This window comes from Euprymna scolopes, chromosome 34 (assembly GCF_053919585.1).
Source record: "Euprymna scolopes isolate OS-2025 chromosome 34, ASM5391958v1, whole genome shotgun sequence".
Classification (NCBI taxonomy): Eukaryota; Metazoa; Mollusca; class Cephalopoda; order Sepiida; family Sepiolidae; genus Euprymna; species Euprymna scolopes.
The window spans coordinates 14,894,561-14,914,383 of record NC_136515.1 but is presented as its reverse complement, the minus strand read 5'-3'; the positions used below and the strand labels follow the sequence as shown (position 1 = coordinate 14,914,383).

At 35.0% G+C, this 19,823-nt stretch overlaps 1 pseudogene; it reads left to right on the top strand.

Moving 5' to 3' along the window:
* Window positions 1–2,764: 2,764 nt before the first annotated feature.
* On the top strand, window positions 2,765–2,931 carry LOC145259358 (U2 spliceosomal RNA; annotated as a pseudogene).
* Window positions 2,932–19,823: the final 16,892 nt, after the last annotated feature.

Below are 19,823 nucleotides of genomic sequence, written 5' to 3'. Positions count from 1 at the left end.
ACCTTAATTCTGATTAATACTTAAAAAACAAATTATTGTTTTTAATCCATCGATCTCCGAAAAATATATTACCTTTTTCCCTATACTGCCTAATATACTCTGCCCTTTTATCAGCCTCAACTTTTTTTCTTTATATATTCATAAGTCGATGCTAACCAGCAATTATTTTACGTTGTTTGTTCTGGGGTGAGCACAGTCGTATCGGTATACATTCGGGTATATGGATAAAAGAGATTGGTTAATTATCTGGCCATTTTATTGTTTAGTTATTTTACTTGAGTCAGACACTCCGTGGGATATGTGTGCCTATCGATGTGAAAAAGATTTGAGGTTCCACGTTATTTTACTTGTGTTTAGATTTTGTGCTCAGATTTTTTCATGTGCAAGTGCGGTTAGGTAAAAAAACAGTGAAGCATGCATGGTTAAGCATTTGCTCTTCCCAACTTAGCTTCAAAAGTCCCCAGAGGACGTCAAATCCTGGTGAAAATGAAAAGAACGGTACAGTTTTAGGCCTTAACATATGTAAATTTGAGTTCTGCACCATGCAAAAAAAAAATGATTAAGTCTATCATTTGACCCTAAAACCTCGAAGGTATTAACATGTTTAATTTGGGTGCACCGCCATGCAAAAATGCTAAACACAAAACATTTCTTACAAATATGGTTAAATAATTTTAAAAAAATAGAGTGTTTTTATTTGCCACTGGGGCACACAAATGTTATTTCGAAGTATAGACAAATAAAAATATATAGAAATTAGATAATTACAACTTTTCAGAAAGTTTTATGAAAATCGAAGCCATCAATGTGTTTTAATACGCACAAAAGTTTGAATTTTTGCCATTTAAAACCGACCCCCCTAGTGGAACAACCGGAGTTTTCCCCGGAAAATTCGTTCAATTACTTTTTTTTTTACTCATATCATATTCAATGTTCGTGCAAAATTCCAAAAAATTCCAAGGCGTAGTTATTGAAAAAAGTGCAGAAAGACGAACGGAAAAACGCACAAGGGTTAATTTACAGGTCAACCATATTTTTGTCGGGGGATGAAAAATCGCAAAAAAACATGTACTCATGTGATAGGGTTCTGGAAAACCTAATTTTGGAAGAGATGTGAGATTCTTCCCGTGGGTATGACACAGTCAGGACCCTCTTCCTTAAATGAATGTCTACATACAAATACCCAAATACGAATACTCACCAGAATTGTATGCTCATTGTTTGCCTGCATAATAATCTTTTTTAAGTGGATGTTGTTTTTTTATTATCGCAGGTTGTATGGGGTAGAAGAGGTTAGGGTTAGGGTTAGGGTTAGGGTTATCTATTCTAGCAGCATAATCAGATTATATGTGCTATTTATTTCGACATCTCACAGCCCAGTTTGTCCCGTGAGCCTCTCGAAGAAATTGTTGTTCTTGTGCACAAAGTTATGTAAATTGTGTTTTAATTTGCTAGGGCTGAGATTTCTCATTTACAAATCTGTTGGCCCATAAGAGAAAAACTTAGGAAAGCTACAGTTAAGCAAATGCTCTTCTGGCGGCAAGAGAAACCGGTATAAAGACACTTTGAAGACATCACTTCTGCATCGAGCCGACTTCATCGGAACAGAGAGCTCCAGATGGGTCAAAGTGGCGAATCTCTGTTCACGAGGATACGCGAAATTATGGAGTTACAGAAATGCTGCTGCAGGAGAGAAATGGCATATTTGGAAGTCCCTGACACTTGACATTATTCCTTTTGCTCACTGCTGCAAAGCATCTCAAGCGTATAAGTTAAACGGAGCGATTGCTTTTAAATAGAAATAATATTTTAGGCGTTCGCTTCATTGGTAAAATTATTAAAAGTGTGTGCTCTCAAATGTATACTCTGCTATCGTTCTGGTATCAAATATAATTTAGCAATTCCACCTAGTAAAATAGAAATTTGCAACCGCAACGTATTTGACCTTATCTGTTATCTTTTACTACGTGATTCCAACCGGGTACAATTGTACATTTATGTATGTTAGATCATCTTATAAAGTATTAAATTAAGGTATGTTTTATAAGTCACCCCGTCGGTTCGTCAGTCCGTCGATCTGTCTGTCGGCCGGTCTGTCCGTAACACTTTTGTGCTTGGCCTTTTTTGTTAAGATCAAAGGTCTGTTAATAGATGCTGTTCTTAGCTTTTTAAGCTTTTATACGTCTTTTGACCAAGATGAAAGTGTAGTATCTGTTACAGGAGATACTGCAAGAAAAAACATATGAGGGGGCAGCTCCATATATAAGACCTTGGTCAATGCAGGCGCAACCCTTCATACCAATTGTCACTATCAGCTCCCCTACTCCCCGGGGAGTTGGTTCCCATTTCCTCTTCTCTCCCCACATTAAAAATCGGCCTTGTGCCTAATTTGCTCGGTGGGGGAGCAAATAAATACCCCCTCCTCTACTCCCCAGGGAGTTGGTCTCCATTTCCCCTTCACTCATCACATTAAAAATCGGCCTTGTGCCTAATTTGCTCGGTGGGGGAGCAAATAAATACTCTTTTCTTGGTATGTTTGCCAAAATCAAAGTGTAGTATCTGTTCCGGGAGATACTGCAAGCAAATACCATATGTGGGGTCAACGCCACATAAAAGACTTTAGTCAATGTAGGGGAAACCCTTCATACCAAGTGTCACTATCCAGCTCCCCTACTCCCCGGGGAGCTGGTCACCATTTCCCCTTCACTCCTCACATTAAACATCGGCTTTGTGGCTAATTTGCTCGGTGGGGGAGCAAATAAATACCCTTTTCTTGGCCTTTTGGCTAAGATCAAAGTATAGAATCTGTTCTTACTACATGATGTACTTTTGTTTGTAGCTTTTTTATATAAAGTGGGGGATCACTTTTCTGTATTAATTTAATGTATAATGATCGCCCACTTTAAAACCGGTCGGTCTCAAAGTCATTCAAGTCATTCTCCAGACGATTCAAGTTGTTTTTGAAGGATTCCAGATATTTTTAAGCATTCACGTCATTCTTCAGATCATTCAATTCATCCTTAAGTTTATTAAAGTCATTCTAAGTCATTTACTTTGTATTTATTTAAGTCATTTAAGCCCATGTTTCGGTCATTTTAGTTTATCTTTAAGAATTTCATGTCAATCCTACATTCACGCATTCATTCATTACACGAGAGCACGCGACTAATGGCTATCGGCCTTGTAAAGGATAACATGCTCGAAAAAACAGCCCATTGAAGCACTAAACCAAACACGCAAAAGAAGGTGTCAGGTTAATAGATACACATTGCAACGGTCATTATAAAAGTAAGGAAACAACCTACAATATGTAGCAATACAGTGTAGTAATATGAACACATTTTTCATCTAGGCGGTTCTTTTGCAGATCATTTTTAAGATAAGAAAATTTAGTAATAAAGAACAAATTATCGCCTCGATTTTTATATGGAATTAGCTTTTGGTCTCTCTCCTTGTGAACTATCTTTTATCCCCAATAAATCATTTGACACCGCAACAAGATTTTATGGTTTCTAGGCGTAAGTGTTATTATTTTACAGGCAACTGAACATAACACCCACTGGGGGATCAAGTACGTGGACTATATACCTATGCAGATCAACAGGGAAAGAAATGAGAAGCGACAACAAAGAAGGAAAACCAGACCGCGCACGTATGTAAAAAAACGTCCATCAATTGATTTACTGTGTATTCTTTGTAATTATTGTTTCTTTGCCGATCGCTAGGGATGATGTATAAATTCACAGAATACGCGTGCGTTTTAAATGACGAGCTGATTGTCTTCGTTAATTTTTTTTTTAAATTAGATGCTGCATTATAATTAACTCAAAGGAAACGTGGATTCATGGCTGGGATTGTCTTGATCCCAAATTCCTTGCTTTTTATTTAAGCTTGTAAGCGTCTTGTTAGTCACCTGAGTTTTGCCAATAGGTTTAGTCCCATAGGGTGTTTATACACTATAATACAAAAATGTTCATAGTATTATTATTTTGTAAATTAGAGTTATCCAATCTGAATATATAATTACAGATCCTGTTAAACAGTTCAAAATCACTTCGAACGGTTTAATGTGAAATCATACAATAAATAAGATACAACAATATAAGTAGAAATTAAGAAATATTAAATAAAGATCACATTTATTAAAATACCCACAGGATACACCCGCTGGTGTTATTTTTCATATCTATGATGAAAACAAAATCTTCTCAGTCAATTGTAATAGCAAGAAAATGTGTATTTTTAAAAAAATATACAAACATGTTTCCATGAATTGAAATAGCAAGAAAATTAGTTTATGCTACCAAATATAAACACAAAATGTTTCAATGTATTGAAATAGCAAGAAAAATGAATGGATGCTTTACAATGTAAACACAAACTGTGACCATGCATTCAAATAGCAAGAAAAATGAATGTGTGCTCTACAATGTACACACAAAATGTTTCCATTTATTGAAATAGCAAGAACAATTAATGTGTGCTCTACAATGTAAACACAACATGTTTCCATGTATTGAAATAGCAAGAACAATTAATGTGTGCTCTACAATGTAAACACAAAATGTTTCCATTTATTGAAATAGCAAGAACAATTAATGTGTGCTCTACAATGTAAACACAAAATGTTTCCATTTATTGAAATAGCAAGAAAAATGAATGTGTGCTCTACAATGTAAACGCAATACGCTTCCATTTATTGAAATAGCAAGAAAAATGACTGTGTGCTCTACAATGTAAACACAAAATGTTTCCATGTATTGAAATAGCAAGAAACATGAATGTGTGCTTTACAATATAAACACAAAATGTTTCCATGTATTGAAAACGCAAGAAACATGAATGTGTGCTATAAAATGTAAACACAAAATGTTTCAATGTATTGAAATAGAGGGAAAAAATGAATGGGTGCTTTACAATGTAAACACAAAATGTTTCCATGTATTGAAATAGCAAGAACAATTAATGTGTGCTTTACAATGTAAACGCAATATGCTTCCATTTATTGAAATAGCAAGAAAAATGAATGTGTGCTCTACAATGTAAACACAAAATGTTTCCATGTATTGAAACAGCAAGAAAAATGAATGTGTGCTCTACAATGTAAACACAAAATGTTTCCATGTATTGAAATAGCAAGAACAATTAATGTGTGCTTTACAATGTAAACACAAAATGTTTCCATGTATTGAAATAGAAGAAACATGAATATGTGCTTTACAATGTAAACACAAAATGTGTCCATGTATTGAAATAGCAAGAAACATGAATGTGTGCGTTACAATATAAACACAAAATGTTTCCATGTATTGAAATAGCAAGAAACATGAATGTGTGCTTTACAATATAAACACAAATGTTTCCATTTATTGAAATAGCAAGAACAATTAATGTGTGCTTTAAAATGTAAACACAAAATGTTTCCCTTTATTGAAATAGCAAGACCAATTAATGTGTGCTTTAAAATGTAAACACAAAATGTTCCCATGTATTGAAATAGCAAGAACAATTAATGTGTGCTCTACAATGTAAACACAAAATGTTTCCATGTATTGAAATGGCAAGAACAATTAATGTGTGCTTTAAAATGTAAACATAAAATGTTTCCATGTATTGAAATAGCAGGAAAAATTAATGCGTGCTCTACAATGTAAACACAAAATGTTTCCGTGGATTGAAATAGCAAGAACAATTAATGTGTGCTCTACAATGTAAACACAAAATGTTTCCATGTATTGAAATAGCAAGAACAATTAATGTGTGCTCTACAATGTAAACACAAAATGTTTCTATGTATTGAAATAGCAGGAAAAATGAATGTGTGCTCTCAAATGTAAACACAAGATGTTTCCATGTGGAACTCTGTTCCGTCTGTCTACTTCCCACCTTACTACAACTTGGATGTGTTCAAGTCCAACGTATACAAATTCCTAATGAACCGTCTCCTTAAGTAAACACTTAATCAAATCTCCATACTAACGTAATGTACTTGCAATAACCCTTATCCCTGAGTGGCTTCCGGGCCTTGATAAGTGGTGACCAGTGTGTAAAAAAAAATTATTGGAATAGCAGGAAAAATGAATGTGCTCTACAATGGAAACACGAATTGTTTCCATGTATTTAAATAGCAAGAAAATTAGTTTGTGCTCTCAAAATGTTTCCAAGAATTGAAATAGTACGAAAAAATGAATGGTTGCTCTCAAATGTAGATACAAAATGTTTCCATAGATTGAAACAGCAAGAAAAGATGAACGTGTGCTCTCAAATGTAAACATAACACGTTTCCCTGAATTTAAATAGCAAGAAGAATAAATGAGTGCTCTCGATATAAACACAAACTGTTTCCATGAATTGAAATAGCAAGTGAGTAAGTTTGTGCTCTCAAATGTGTACCGAAAATGTTTCCATGTATTAAAACAGCAAGAAAAATGAATGTGACTTCAATACATAATTATTACCTTTCAGGGAAAACTGAGATGTAACTGGGCCATTCCACATACATCTGCTGTACCCTCAATGGGGCAGGAGAGTACTGTGAGGGAGAAAAAGAAATAAGGCGTCCAGCTAAGAATTATGAACACTTAAAAGAAATAGGCTGGACAACACAAACTATAGGAGTAACGCGAGGGGTACAAAAAACAAATGTAACTTGATTTTGCACATATCTACGCGTCAATTAATTCTGTATTTCTTTATTGTAATTGCGGAGTTCATACTTCAAATTCTAAGAAAGAGTCAACAATTATATATATATATATATATATATATATTTATATTTATATTTATATATATATATATATATGTATATATATATATATATATAAGCGAGATAAGACACAGATTAAAAAAAAATACGTGTCTATTCACAGCTGAACATTTTGCTACCCGCATTTCATGTCCTCTGCTGATATGACCCATTATTGAAAGTCAATGGATTAAGGAAATTAACATAACCCCTTCTATATATTTCTTTTGTCAAACAATAAATTCTTAACTCGAATATATGTGTCTATATTTTGATTTTCAGAATTTAAATTTACCCTAATAATATATATATATGCGTGTGTGTATATGATGATTTCAACGCCTTGTCAGACGAGTGCCACTCCCACAGACACATGAGCCTAAAAATGACATTTTTTTAGTCCTACTGGTGAATTCACACGCTCAAGCAGGCATGAAATTGAAGACTGTCATTGAGATCAATTATTACATGCTTCCAGCATTTCAAGCCTCCACGCGTCACAACTTTTCTATCGCCACCGGACCATTTCTATGGACAAATACCTGAGGCAGTATCTATACACACATAATCTTACAGAGCTTTAGCTTTTGTACGACAGCTAAAGCTCTCTCCCGGTTCAAAATGTTGAGATCCAGCAACAAGCAAGAGCAAGATAGCCAGCAACAATTGAAACTGCAGACCAGCTAAATGCAGGTACTGGTCTCCCGCTTTATGTTTTGTTTCTCCTAGAAAGGTTGGCTTCATGATGTCTTACAGGAACCTCTCCACCCCAACACACACACACACATACATACACACAAACACACAGAGTGCTAGTTGGCCGTTGACCCTGAAAAAAGGGTTCATTCGCCCTTTGGGAGGTCTTGTTTTTAATCCATCAGGGAGACTAGCAATCCTCCTCACCAACCAAGCCTGGTGGGGGAACCAGTTTAGCCGCCGATGACGCGACCATGAGGCAGTTAGGACTGGGTTAAATAAAATAGACGTTTATTGATTCTTTTTTCGATCATTTCCAACTTGCTACTAAAATTTTTCACTTCTGGTGGGAACTGGCTGTTGTAATAACCATATTAATCATAAACTCGAGTACTTCCCAATCCTTCAGGATTAATAGGTAGGGATAGATTCGTCTAACTGGTGAGGAACAATTTTTAAAGTTTTTTTCTCCTCATTGGTTAATTTTTTTGTTTTCATTTCGTTCAAATGGTGAAAATTAATAGTATTCTGCAATGTTTGCCAATCTATAAAAATAAATACTTCTACAAACACGCTTGGGTGTTATTACTATTGTTAAAGTATATTTTATTAATAGTTCTTTTTTTTTCAGACTGTGATAGCTTTGCAAACATTGTATGATGCAATTCATTTTAACTAATGAAAAAAAAAGATAAAATAATTAACAAATGAACCGAAGAAAAAAACTTAACCTTAAGTTAGAGTAATTAATGCATGACAATGAATTCTTACGGATTGGAAAGCACTCGAACTTATGATAAATATCGTGATTTCCTCAGCCAGTTCCATCCAGAAGTGAAGACTGTTATTCGGAAGTTTGAAAGGATCGTAAATAGAATTAATAGACAAACAATGTTTATTTTAATTTTTATTTTTACACAGTGATCACCACTTATCAAGGCCCGGAAGCCACTCAGGTATGAGGGTTATTGCAAGTACATTACGTTAGTGTGGAGATTTGATGACGTGTTTACTTAAGGGGGCGGTTCATGAGGAATTTGTTAACGTTGGACTTGAAGACATCCAAGTTGTAGTCCGGTGGGAAGCAGGCAGACGGAGCAGAGTTCCACAGGCGTGCATTTCTAAGAAAAAAAACTTTGTTCATGGAATCCGCGTTTTGATTTAGGCACAGATATAGAGTGGGGGAAATTTTTCACAGTGGATTCAGCTAGACAGGTGTTTTTCGTGAAAGATTGGCGAGGGGGACTAGAGATTGGAGTTCAGATGAGCACCTTCCATGAAAATAACGATAAAACAAGGATAGGCTCGCAACGTCTTTTCTGTAGGAGTGAGGTTGCAGGGTAGAGAAAAGGGCACCCCCCTCTAAGCCACGAAGTCTATTTTGTACTCTGTCAAGGCAATATTAATTAATGAAATATGCCGTAGAGAAAAAAATGATCTCTCTCTTTATCTCTTCTCTCTCTCTCTCTCTCTTTATATATATATATATATATATATATATATATATATATATATATATATATATATATATATATATATATATAAAGCGGAACGTCTGCGCGTGTGTGTCTGGTCACTAATAGACTTCTATATGCTGCCTATTATAGAAAAATGATAGCATATTATGATAGCAGATGTATCGAGGCACAGGAATGGGTATGTTTGATCTGGCATTATGATGATTCATTCAAATTGTGGGGTCTGCGTACGCGCCTGGCCCACAAAATATGGAAATGAAAACATTAAAAAAACGTTTACAAGTGTTTTTTTTATGCATGTACATACTAATACTTTGATAAGTATGTTTTAACTTAAATAATGATGGTATAATAACATTGTGGGGTCTGCGTTAGCCCCTGGCCTCCATAGAATTGAAATAGACACAAACTGTAATAAAGACATTTCATATCCATCTGCGTAAGTATACTTTGATAATTATGTTTCAGTTTGAAGAAATATTGTACAGGGGTGTTCGTTCCCGCCTGGACTCAATAGAATGGAAATATGTCGCAAAGTCTAAGATTTTTTTTTTTTTTAATATAGATCCACAGAATATTGTGATAAGTGTTTCAGTGTGAACAGGTATGGTATAATAAATTATGGGGTTTATCTATTTTATGTTTACTTTCATCATATTTTACTTTGGTTTTGATAACCCCAAATTCGAAGCTTTACAACCCTTCCTTTACATAACCTATCATACTTTCATAAATCAGAGTCCGTTTTCTGTAGGCTGTTTGTGAACCCAGTCAACGATAGCTACGTTTGCTAGTATATATATATATATATATATATATATATATATATATATGTATATATATATATATATATATGTATATATATATATATATATATATATATATATATATATATATATATATATATGTTCTGAAGAAATTGCCGACGCCAACATTTGCCCAGAGTCTCTATTCGTTTTCGTGACATTTCGCACGCAGGGTTACGTTTCTTTTGCCGACAATTTGCTACAGGGGAACGGAGAACACACGTTTTTCGTTAAACAATCTTTGTTTAGAAAACAAATAGATATATAAGATAGATTCCTTATGCCGTTAAATGTCCGGGGGTTCCCTAAAAAAAAAACAATTAAGAAAAGAGACCAAACAGTAGGATTTTTTTCTTAGAGGAATTATACATACCGGCTATGATGAGAAGGAAAAAAAAAAGGTTTTAAACATAAAAAAAAGAAGAAACGCCTTGACAGGTCAGATTGAGTCGATCAACAAACAATCACAACAGTTTAAAATGTTATTTTTTTTTTTTACTTTAGGTTGTATTTTTTAAACCGAGCACCGAGACCGTTCACGAAAGAAAATAAACTATCGTCTGAGACCAGATAACATGGAACAGCCTGTCTCCTGAAAAAAAAAACAACAAAAAAAAAAACACGACAAGCCGTTCTAATGACATTTTAGCTCCAGCAAATAGTTTTTATTTTATAAACTTGGTTTCGTTTTATCTGTAAAGCAGAGCGGTGAATGTGAGGATGGCGATAATTGAAGACGTGGAATTGGTTACTGGTTGTGATAGTAATTGAAGGCTGCGAGATCAGCCATCTTTCTCTCTCCCCCTTTCTCTCCCCCCTCTCTCTCCCTCTGTCCCTCTCTGTCTCTCTCTGCCCCTCTCTCCTATTGTCAGCATCATAACAGAGATCTCAATCTCTCAACTTTGTTTTTGACTCTCGACATTTTTTTAAAATCTCTTTTTCTTTTTTCTTGTATGTTTCTCTCTTTTCCCCTCCCTTCCTCTCGACCTATCTCTAATTCTCTCTCTCTTTCTCTTTCTCTCTCTCTCGAACATTCTTCCATTTCCCTTGACGCTCTTCCTTTCTCTCTCCCCTCCTCTTCTATATCGATATATCTCTCTCTGTCTCTCGCCATATCACCCGTCTTCCTTCTCGTTTCTTTCTCTCTATTAGTGATTGGACGATTCCAATATCTTTCTCGATTCCGATACAATTACCGGTTCCGTACTAAATTCTTGCTTCCGATTCTTTTTAAATCTCTAATTAGTTAACAACATCGCTGCTATATTTCCACAATAAACATAAAAACACGCGTTAAATGTGCATATATTTCCCAAAGGTAAACAACACACTTGTGAAAGATGTTTTAGTTTCACTGGTTGTTTAATATCAATAAATGTTCATTATATTTTTTTTACTAACAGCAGTGTAAGGTTGATTTCAACGAAAATAAGAATCAATAAATAAATAAATAATTGAGGGGATCTTTTTGGGATCAGAAAATATACAACATAAACGAATCGCTTTTTTCGATTCCCGGATCCAATTCTTATGATTACGAGTCCCAACATCAATATATATACATACATACATACACACACACACACACGCAAACACACACACACACACACATATATATATATATATATATATATATATATATATATATATATATATATTACGCTTACCATTTGAAAAGGCAATTTTTCCGAAATTAATAATGGAATTTGTCGCAGACATAACAAGTAAGCCATTTTATCAATACAACCCAATAAATATATGTATATATAAAATATATGTATGTACTTATTGATCTGTAAATCGCCCCTTGTTCTCTTCTTCTCTTACCAACAACGACTATATTTCATTCCTCGCATTGTGACAGCCTTCTAAATCTCTACTACATACCTATCCCACACAATGCTTCAAGCAAACTACACATCAATCATATAAATATATATATATATGTATATATATGTATATATATATATATATATATATATATATATATATATATATAGTATATATTATATAATAAAAATATTGTAGGAAGTCCCCTCTCGATTAAAATACCGTAGGTTTGCAACAACAGATAGCACATATAAATTTGATATGTCTGGCTTATTAGCCACTGTTTTATGCAATTTTTAGCGCAATTTCAGACATATGTAATAGTTACACTAAAATACTACATTACATCCTTGGAGAAACACCATCAAAACTGCAACATCTTTTGAGGGGAGTGACTATATATATATATATATATATATATATATATATATATATATATATATATATATATATATATATATTTTGTGTACCGAAAGTTGTTAGTTGAGACATATCATTGGTACCGTCGGTTTCAAGCCCGATAATAAGGCCCGTTTTAGGTATCCTTATCAAGCTCTCTTCAGCCAATATTCGTCTTACACTGCTGGTAGTAATGAAAATATAATGAACACTTATTGATATTAAACAACCAGTGAAACTAAAACCTCTTTCACATATGTGCTGTTTACCTTTGGGAAATATATGCACATTTAACGCGTGTTTTTATGTTTATTGTGGAAATATAGCAGCGATGTTCGTCGATTGTGGATAAGGATACCTTAAACGATATTCGTCGTTTGTGGATAAGGATGCCTTAAACGGGGAGACGAATATTGGCTGAAGAGAGCTTGATAAGGATACCTTACACGGGCCTTATTATCGGGCTTGAAACCGACGGTACCAATGATCTATCTCAACTAACAACTTTCTGTACACAAAATATAAATACGTTCTTACAATTTGGATTTTCCTTTTAATTGAGCACTCTGCTGGAATTCTTTTTCCAAAAAAAAACTAATCATATATATATATATATATGTATATATATATATACATATATATATATATATATATATATATATATATATATATATATATATATATATATATATATATATATATATTCTCCTCTATATATTTATCCTGCTACCAACACTCATCAGAAAGAAATATGCACTTTCGACATATATGGGGTTACATCCATCATAACTTGATCATAATCACACAGAGACACTATAAGCAAACACACTATACATACGCTTAATTTTCCGCATACATATTATTTAATACGGTCAATGATAGGAAGAGGATAGGTTAAGATGTATAGTTTTAAAATTAAGCAAAGGCGATTAATAAATACTAAAGTCAAAACATAAAAGTAAGATTGCATGTAATTCCGATAAATGATAAATAAAGAAATAGTGGGTAAATAGAGTTATCATTTTTATTTATTGGGAACATTAATTGATAGAAATGACTACAAAATTAACTGGTTGGTTAGTTGTTTTTGTTTTACGGCATATCAACCGTTTTCAGGTTATTTAATGCCGAATCCAAAGATTTTGACGAAAAAAAATTTAATAGAATACATTTGTTGTTTTCAAGTCGGTTTCTATTTAGCCCATAGTTAGATCCCTAACAGGTACTACCACTCCGGGTCAGAGTGGACCTGGGAGCAATGGTAATTAAAGGGTGGCTCCACACTCCCCAAAGCCCACAAGCTGAGGCCTCAGCACTGGATATAGTTTAAGGTCATATCCAGGACCCCCATTGAGGGACGTTTACACTCTGCAGGGGGGCAGTCGGTGTATTCTAATGCCCCACCGACAGGGCCAAACAAACTAATACTTAGATAATTATAAGTAAAATTTAAACCTAAAATTATTGATATAAATTGTATGGGGTAAAAGTAATTAAATTAATATAATTAAAATAAACTGTTCACTGTAATGCATTTTTAAGGAAAACTTATGATAAAAAATCAACTAGTAGTTCGTAATAAGTAAATAAAAGTCACACGAAACTATGGCGGATTGAGAAAGAATAGTTAAACATATAAATAAAAAGAAGTAGTTTAAGGTGTAGATTAGTATTTGGGAATCAGAGCAATAAAATAAACAAATTCCTAAAAAAACAACCATAAACATTTAAATAAACATTAAAGGATTAATTGAATATAAAAAAAATAATTGTTGAGATTTCATATAACAAAATAGAAATGCAAAAGTTGATGAATTAATCTAGTGAAGGCAATAAAAAATTAGAAAAACAAAAATAAAATATGAAACTTGTTTTAAAGGGGAGTCAAGCTGCTAAATCCCTTGAAATAGGGAGTTTGACTACATTCATTTATGTATAACACATATATTTCGCTGTCTGAAGAGTATGTGTTTTGGAATATTTCTTTATGATTTACATTTCTCTAAATATCTTTGAAACGCATGAGGAAATGCACCATATGCTATTCTCATTTTAAACTTGGTTATCTTGATTTTGCGAATGTACTATATATATATATATATATATATATATATATATATATATATATATATATATATACTTCCTAGTAGACACGATATAGAAGTGACGGTTGATAAGTGGTTAAAACACGGATTGTCAATCTGGGTGTGACAAATTCTAATCCAGTTTCTTTCACACAACACATTTACTTAGACATTAGGTTGGTCTATTTCGTTTTTTGACGTTCAACTTGACAAAGACCATACAAATTATTTATCGAAATAAGAACCATTAGAATCGACACATTTTTGCTTATGATAAACAAGTTTACTTATACTATTACACAGAAATCCGAAGTTCTGGAAGCGATAGATTGATTGAAGGCCGATAGAGCAACATCTCTGCTTTTGAAGTTGTCGAGATGCTTGAAAAAGAGATAATCGCTGGGTAGATGACCGATGATTATGACGGATGGGGCAGAATCGCGTAGCCCAATTCTTTCAGCTTCTGGGGGGGGGGTCAGTTGAGACATGAGGGCGAGCGTTTTGATATAGGAGAATTGGCACCTTCTCAGGAATATACGTTGGAGATTCTGGTGTATTTTGTCAACTGATAGGTTGTCCTTCTCCGGCGCAATCGTTTCGCCAGTATGCAAGAAGCTGTAATCAATGAGGCCGGCCGTAGACAACCAAACAGTCACCATGAACTTTTTCGTGCAATTTCAGCTTTGGAAGTGTATTAGAGCTTATGCGACATCCTACCATTTTGCCGAACGTCGCTGGTTGGTGTAGAGAATCCACTTGTCATCACATGTCACAATCTGCTCGAGAAATTAGTCGTTAAATTAATGGAGAACCCATTTTCCACTTTTTTTTTTACTTCCCGGCAACTTCTTGTGTGGTTTAGCGAGGATCGGCTTCAGTAAAGGTTTTCAAATGTAATTATCAAGTAGAGTAGGCCGGCCGCAACTGTCTGCATCTTCGAGGCTTTCGTCTCCATTGCGAAACTACTGGAACGACCGTTGAGCCACAGGTTTGTTAGTGGTTCCTGGGCCAAACGGATCATCGATATCACGAGCTGTTTCGGCAGCTGTTCTGTCGAGTTTAAACTGGAATAAAAAAATCATGCGGATTTTACTTTTGTCCATGCTGTCGAAAAGCCTGCATAAAATGAATGAATAGATTGAGAACGGTAATGAATAAACTATTCGATATAGCGATAAACGTGGGTATAAATGGTATATATCCTGGCTATGTATATCAATTAAGTTATTCAGAAATCATATATAAAATTAACATATGTAAGAAAACGATTTTATGATAACGCAAATTCATCTGCAATGGTAATCGAAAGAGGTGTTGAGTACTGAATATCTGGGGAGATTGTTGTCATTCAGACTCCATAGAAGTTTTTCTCAAAGCACATTTTGATGATCGCCTGGTTGACTATTTCTAGTGAGTAAATAATAATGTCTAAATGTGTAGCTGTCGCTCTGTATCGAGGGAATAAAGCAACTATCAAATATATCATTTTACTAAATGGTGAAAGTTGCAGAAGGCTGCAAATACCTGGGAGTGCTTGAATTTTACACGATGCTCTGCAATGAAATAAAAAAGAAGACGAAAGAAGTGTATATGGGGAGACACTAACTGCCTCTTCAATTTCGAATGGACGGTTATAACTTGCTCACAACAATCAATCTATCAATCTATGTGCGGTTGCTGTAATTCGGGACATTGCAACTTTTGTAGGTTGGTTGGTTATTTTTTTTTTACGGCATATCAACCCTTTTCAGGTTATTTAATGCCGAATCCAGTGATTTTGAAGAAACATTTTTTTAATAGAATATTTTTGTTGTTTTCAAGTCGGTTTCTATTTAACCCATAGTTAAAACAAATATTATTATAATATAATAATAATAATAATAATAATAATAATAATAATAATAATAATAATAATACATATTATTATTATATAATATAATAGTATTAAATAAATATTATTATTATATAATATAAAAGTATTAACAAATACTACCACTCCGGTTCAGAGTGGACCTGGGAGCAATGGTAATTAAAGGGTGGCTCCACAATCCCCAAAGCCCGAAAGTTGGGGCTTCACCACTGGATATAGTTTAAGGTCATATCCAGGACCCCCAACTTTTGTAGGATTGACACAGGAGGAAAGGAATGCGCTTGAAAGAGACACGTGGAAATTGTTAGTCAAGTATAGAACCCGTCACCCATATTTGAATGTGTTTGGCTGTAAATAACAAGGAAAAAAAGGTTCAACACTGCCAAGACAAAGTTCGATTCCTTTAATAATTACATGAAACCTTACCAACCACCAATAGCTAGGGCTAGAGATATTTTACCTGAAAGCACTTCGTTTAAGCTCCTAGGCTTAACGTTCAGAGGAAACATGAATTGGGATAGATACATCGAGATCATTGCCAAGGCTGCTGCAAAGAAGTTGGGCTCTCTCTAATCTGCTAGAAAGTTACTTACGCCTGAAACTATCCTGTACCTCTACAAAGCTACGATTCGACCATGTATGGAGTACTGCTGTCATATTTGGGCTGGTGCATCTGCGTCTAGTTCCTCGCGCCTGGACAGGGTCCAAATGAGAGTCGCCAACCTAACAGGTCCCGAACTGTCATCTAAACTTTACCCCCTGTCCCACCGACGAAATGTTGCATTCCCTTGCCTGTTTTACAACGATTGGGATTGCGGAATGTGTCGTGGAGAAGCTGAGAAGTGTGCACCACTACTCAGCTAACAGTCATTGAGTGACACCAACAGAAGTCTGTTGCCAAGGTCGCTGGAAAGATGGTGGGGTCCTCCTACCGCTCCAGGAGATATCTCACTACTGATGCAATTCTCTATCTTTATAAAAGCCAAGTACATCCAAGGATGGAATACTGCTGCCATATCTTGACAGGAGCTGCTAAAAACAGCCCATTCTGCCTTGACAGAGTACAAAATAGACTTTGTGGCTTAGTGGGGGATGCCCTTTTCTCTACCCTGCAATCTCTCTCCCACAGAAGAGACGTTCCGAGCCTATCCTTATTTTATCGTTATTTACATGGCAGGTGCTCGTCTGAACTCCAATCTCTAGTCATCCCTCGCCAATCTTTCACGAAAAACACCTGTCTAGCTGAATCCACTGTGAAAAATTTTCCCCACTCTTTATCTATGCCTAAATCAAAGCATGGATTCCATGAACAAAGCTTCTTTCTTAGAACTGCACGCCTGTGGAACTCTGTTCCGTCTGCCTGCTTCCAACCTGACTACAACTTGCATGTCTTCAAGTCCAACGTAAACACATTCCTAATGAACCGCCCCTTTAAGTAAACACTTCATCAAATCTCTACACTGACGTACTGTACTTGCAATAACCCTTATCCCTGAGTGGCGTTCGGGCCTTGATAAGTGGTGACCACCGTGTAAAAAGAATATGGCAAGAGAGCTAGATATAGAATTACTGGAACCTTGGCAAAAGTACAGGGAAAGATCGAATGTGAAAAAAATACAACTTAATGGTCACTTTAAACGAGATACTAAGACACTAAACTATCAGGACATGTGTAATTTCCTGTCTAAAGCTAACTTGAAAAGAAAAACAGAACTTCTTATATTTGGTGCCGAGTACTAGGCACTAAAGAGACATACAATCAATAGAAACATCTTTAGAAACATCTTTGGCTGTTTTGTATAAGTGCAAGCTGTATAGATTATTATTGGTTGGTTTGTATATTTTTTTGTTTTGTTTTACGGCATATCAACCCTTTTTAGGTTATTTAATGCCGAATCCAGTGATTTTGAAGAAAAGAACATTAATAGAATATAGTTTTGTTTTTTGTCTTTTTTTGCTTTTTTTTGTTTTTGTTTTTTTTTTTTTCAAGTCGATTTCTATTTAACCCATAGTAGGGAACCTAACAGGTACTACCACTCCGGGTCAGATTAAATCTTGGAGACATTAATTAAAGAGTGGGGGCACACTCTCCAAAGCCTGCAAGCTGGGGCCTCACCATCGAATGTAGTTTAAGGTCATATCCAGGACCCAGTTTAATTTAACTTGAAACGGGGTCACACATTGTTAGTGTGTGTTCTACACTTATTCAAATAAAGTACACACGGCGCCCTGATAAAGTATGTGGGAATCTGCATTGGAGTTTGTAACAAAATTTGGAATCTAAGTGAATTGGTTCCAACATCAACAAGAAGTGGTAGTGGAAAATGAACACCTTAGGATTCTCTGTTATTTCATGATTTAGTGTGACCGAGAGATAAATCACGGGAAAACGGATATTGTAGTTGTGAACAAATAAATGCCAAATTATTGATGTGGCTTGCCCACAAAGCATCAACTTGATATACAGAAAGAATGAGAAAGTGCGGAACTATATTAACCTGAGTGCATAGATTGCGAGATTGTGCAATAATATGACAACTTCCATCGTGCCGACCGTCATATGTGCACTTAGCTCAATTCCAGATAATCTTGAGAAAAGCTTAGCCATCTTGAGAATCACGTCCAACATCATCAGACTCCAAAAGTCGGTTCTACTTGGCAAATACAACATCTTACACCAGCTTCTTTCCATCTAATTGACTCCGTGTCGCTATGCTCACAACCTTCAGTGCAAAAAACCCCGTTCAAAAGACGAAAACAAAAAAGAAACAAAACAAAATAACAGTCTAAACATCACAACGCTGTGAAGCTTAATAATAATAATAATAATAATAATAATAATAATAATAATAATAATAAAGATCGCAGAGAGACCACTGGCCAGGCCTCCGCCTTACAAGTGCGAAGAGAACTTAGACCTTGGGAAGGCTTATTGCCACTGAAATTTTAGTGGAGACCAATGGCTGCTACTAGAGAGAAATCCATGGTAATCCACTGTTGCGATAATGAAAATGCATTTGCAAACGCTATTCAGAAGAGGTGGAAAACACTGGGAAACTGGGGAGACTTGTGACTCAGCTTCTAGAGAGAACCATATGCTGTTTAAAGGAGATATTTTTTATGATCTATGTGAAAGCTCCTTTGGAACAAATAATAATAATAATAATAATAATAATAATAATAATAATAATAATAATAATAATAATAGTAATAATAATAATAATAATAATAATAAAACCAGGATAAAAAGACTATGATGAAGAAAAAATCGACAAAGAGGTATGAAAAGCATAAAAAAGAAATAGAAAGCTACTGGTAAAAGAACCTGAAGAAATTCGAAGTCGGAAAAACGTGGAAGACGAATGTCAGAAATTGGAATCAGAGGAATGCAAAAGTACAACTACTAACGATAATGAAAACGGCTGAAATATTAAGGAAAACCCTTGAATGCGGAGAATTATACAAGAAGACAATATAACGAATAAGCGTTACAGGGAATGAAGAACACCGAAGCCGGATATCTACAAGTTCTAAACCCCCATCATGCATCCCCCCATTGTTTCATCACCCAATAAAAAGTGATAACAAACAGCAGAAAAGGGGCAAGAAATACTGAAATACCGAGGAAAGAGCACTGGCCAGACGTCGGCTGAACAAGCACAAAGAGAACTGGGACCTTGGGGAGGCTGAGTGGCACTCAAATTCCAGTATAAAGCAATACCCACTACCAGCGAGAAATCAATGGTAAGAGGCTGTTGCGATGATGCAAATTCATTTGCAAATGCTATCGAAGGAGGTGGAAGGAGGTGGACGTCTGGGGAGACTTGTTATCACTCAGTTTCTAGAGACCACCGCAGGTTTCCAATCAGATCGTCTGTTGACTTGTGTGAAAGCTCCGTGTGAGCCAATAATAAT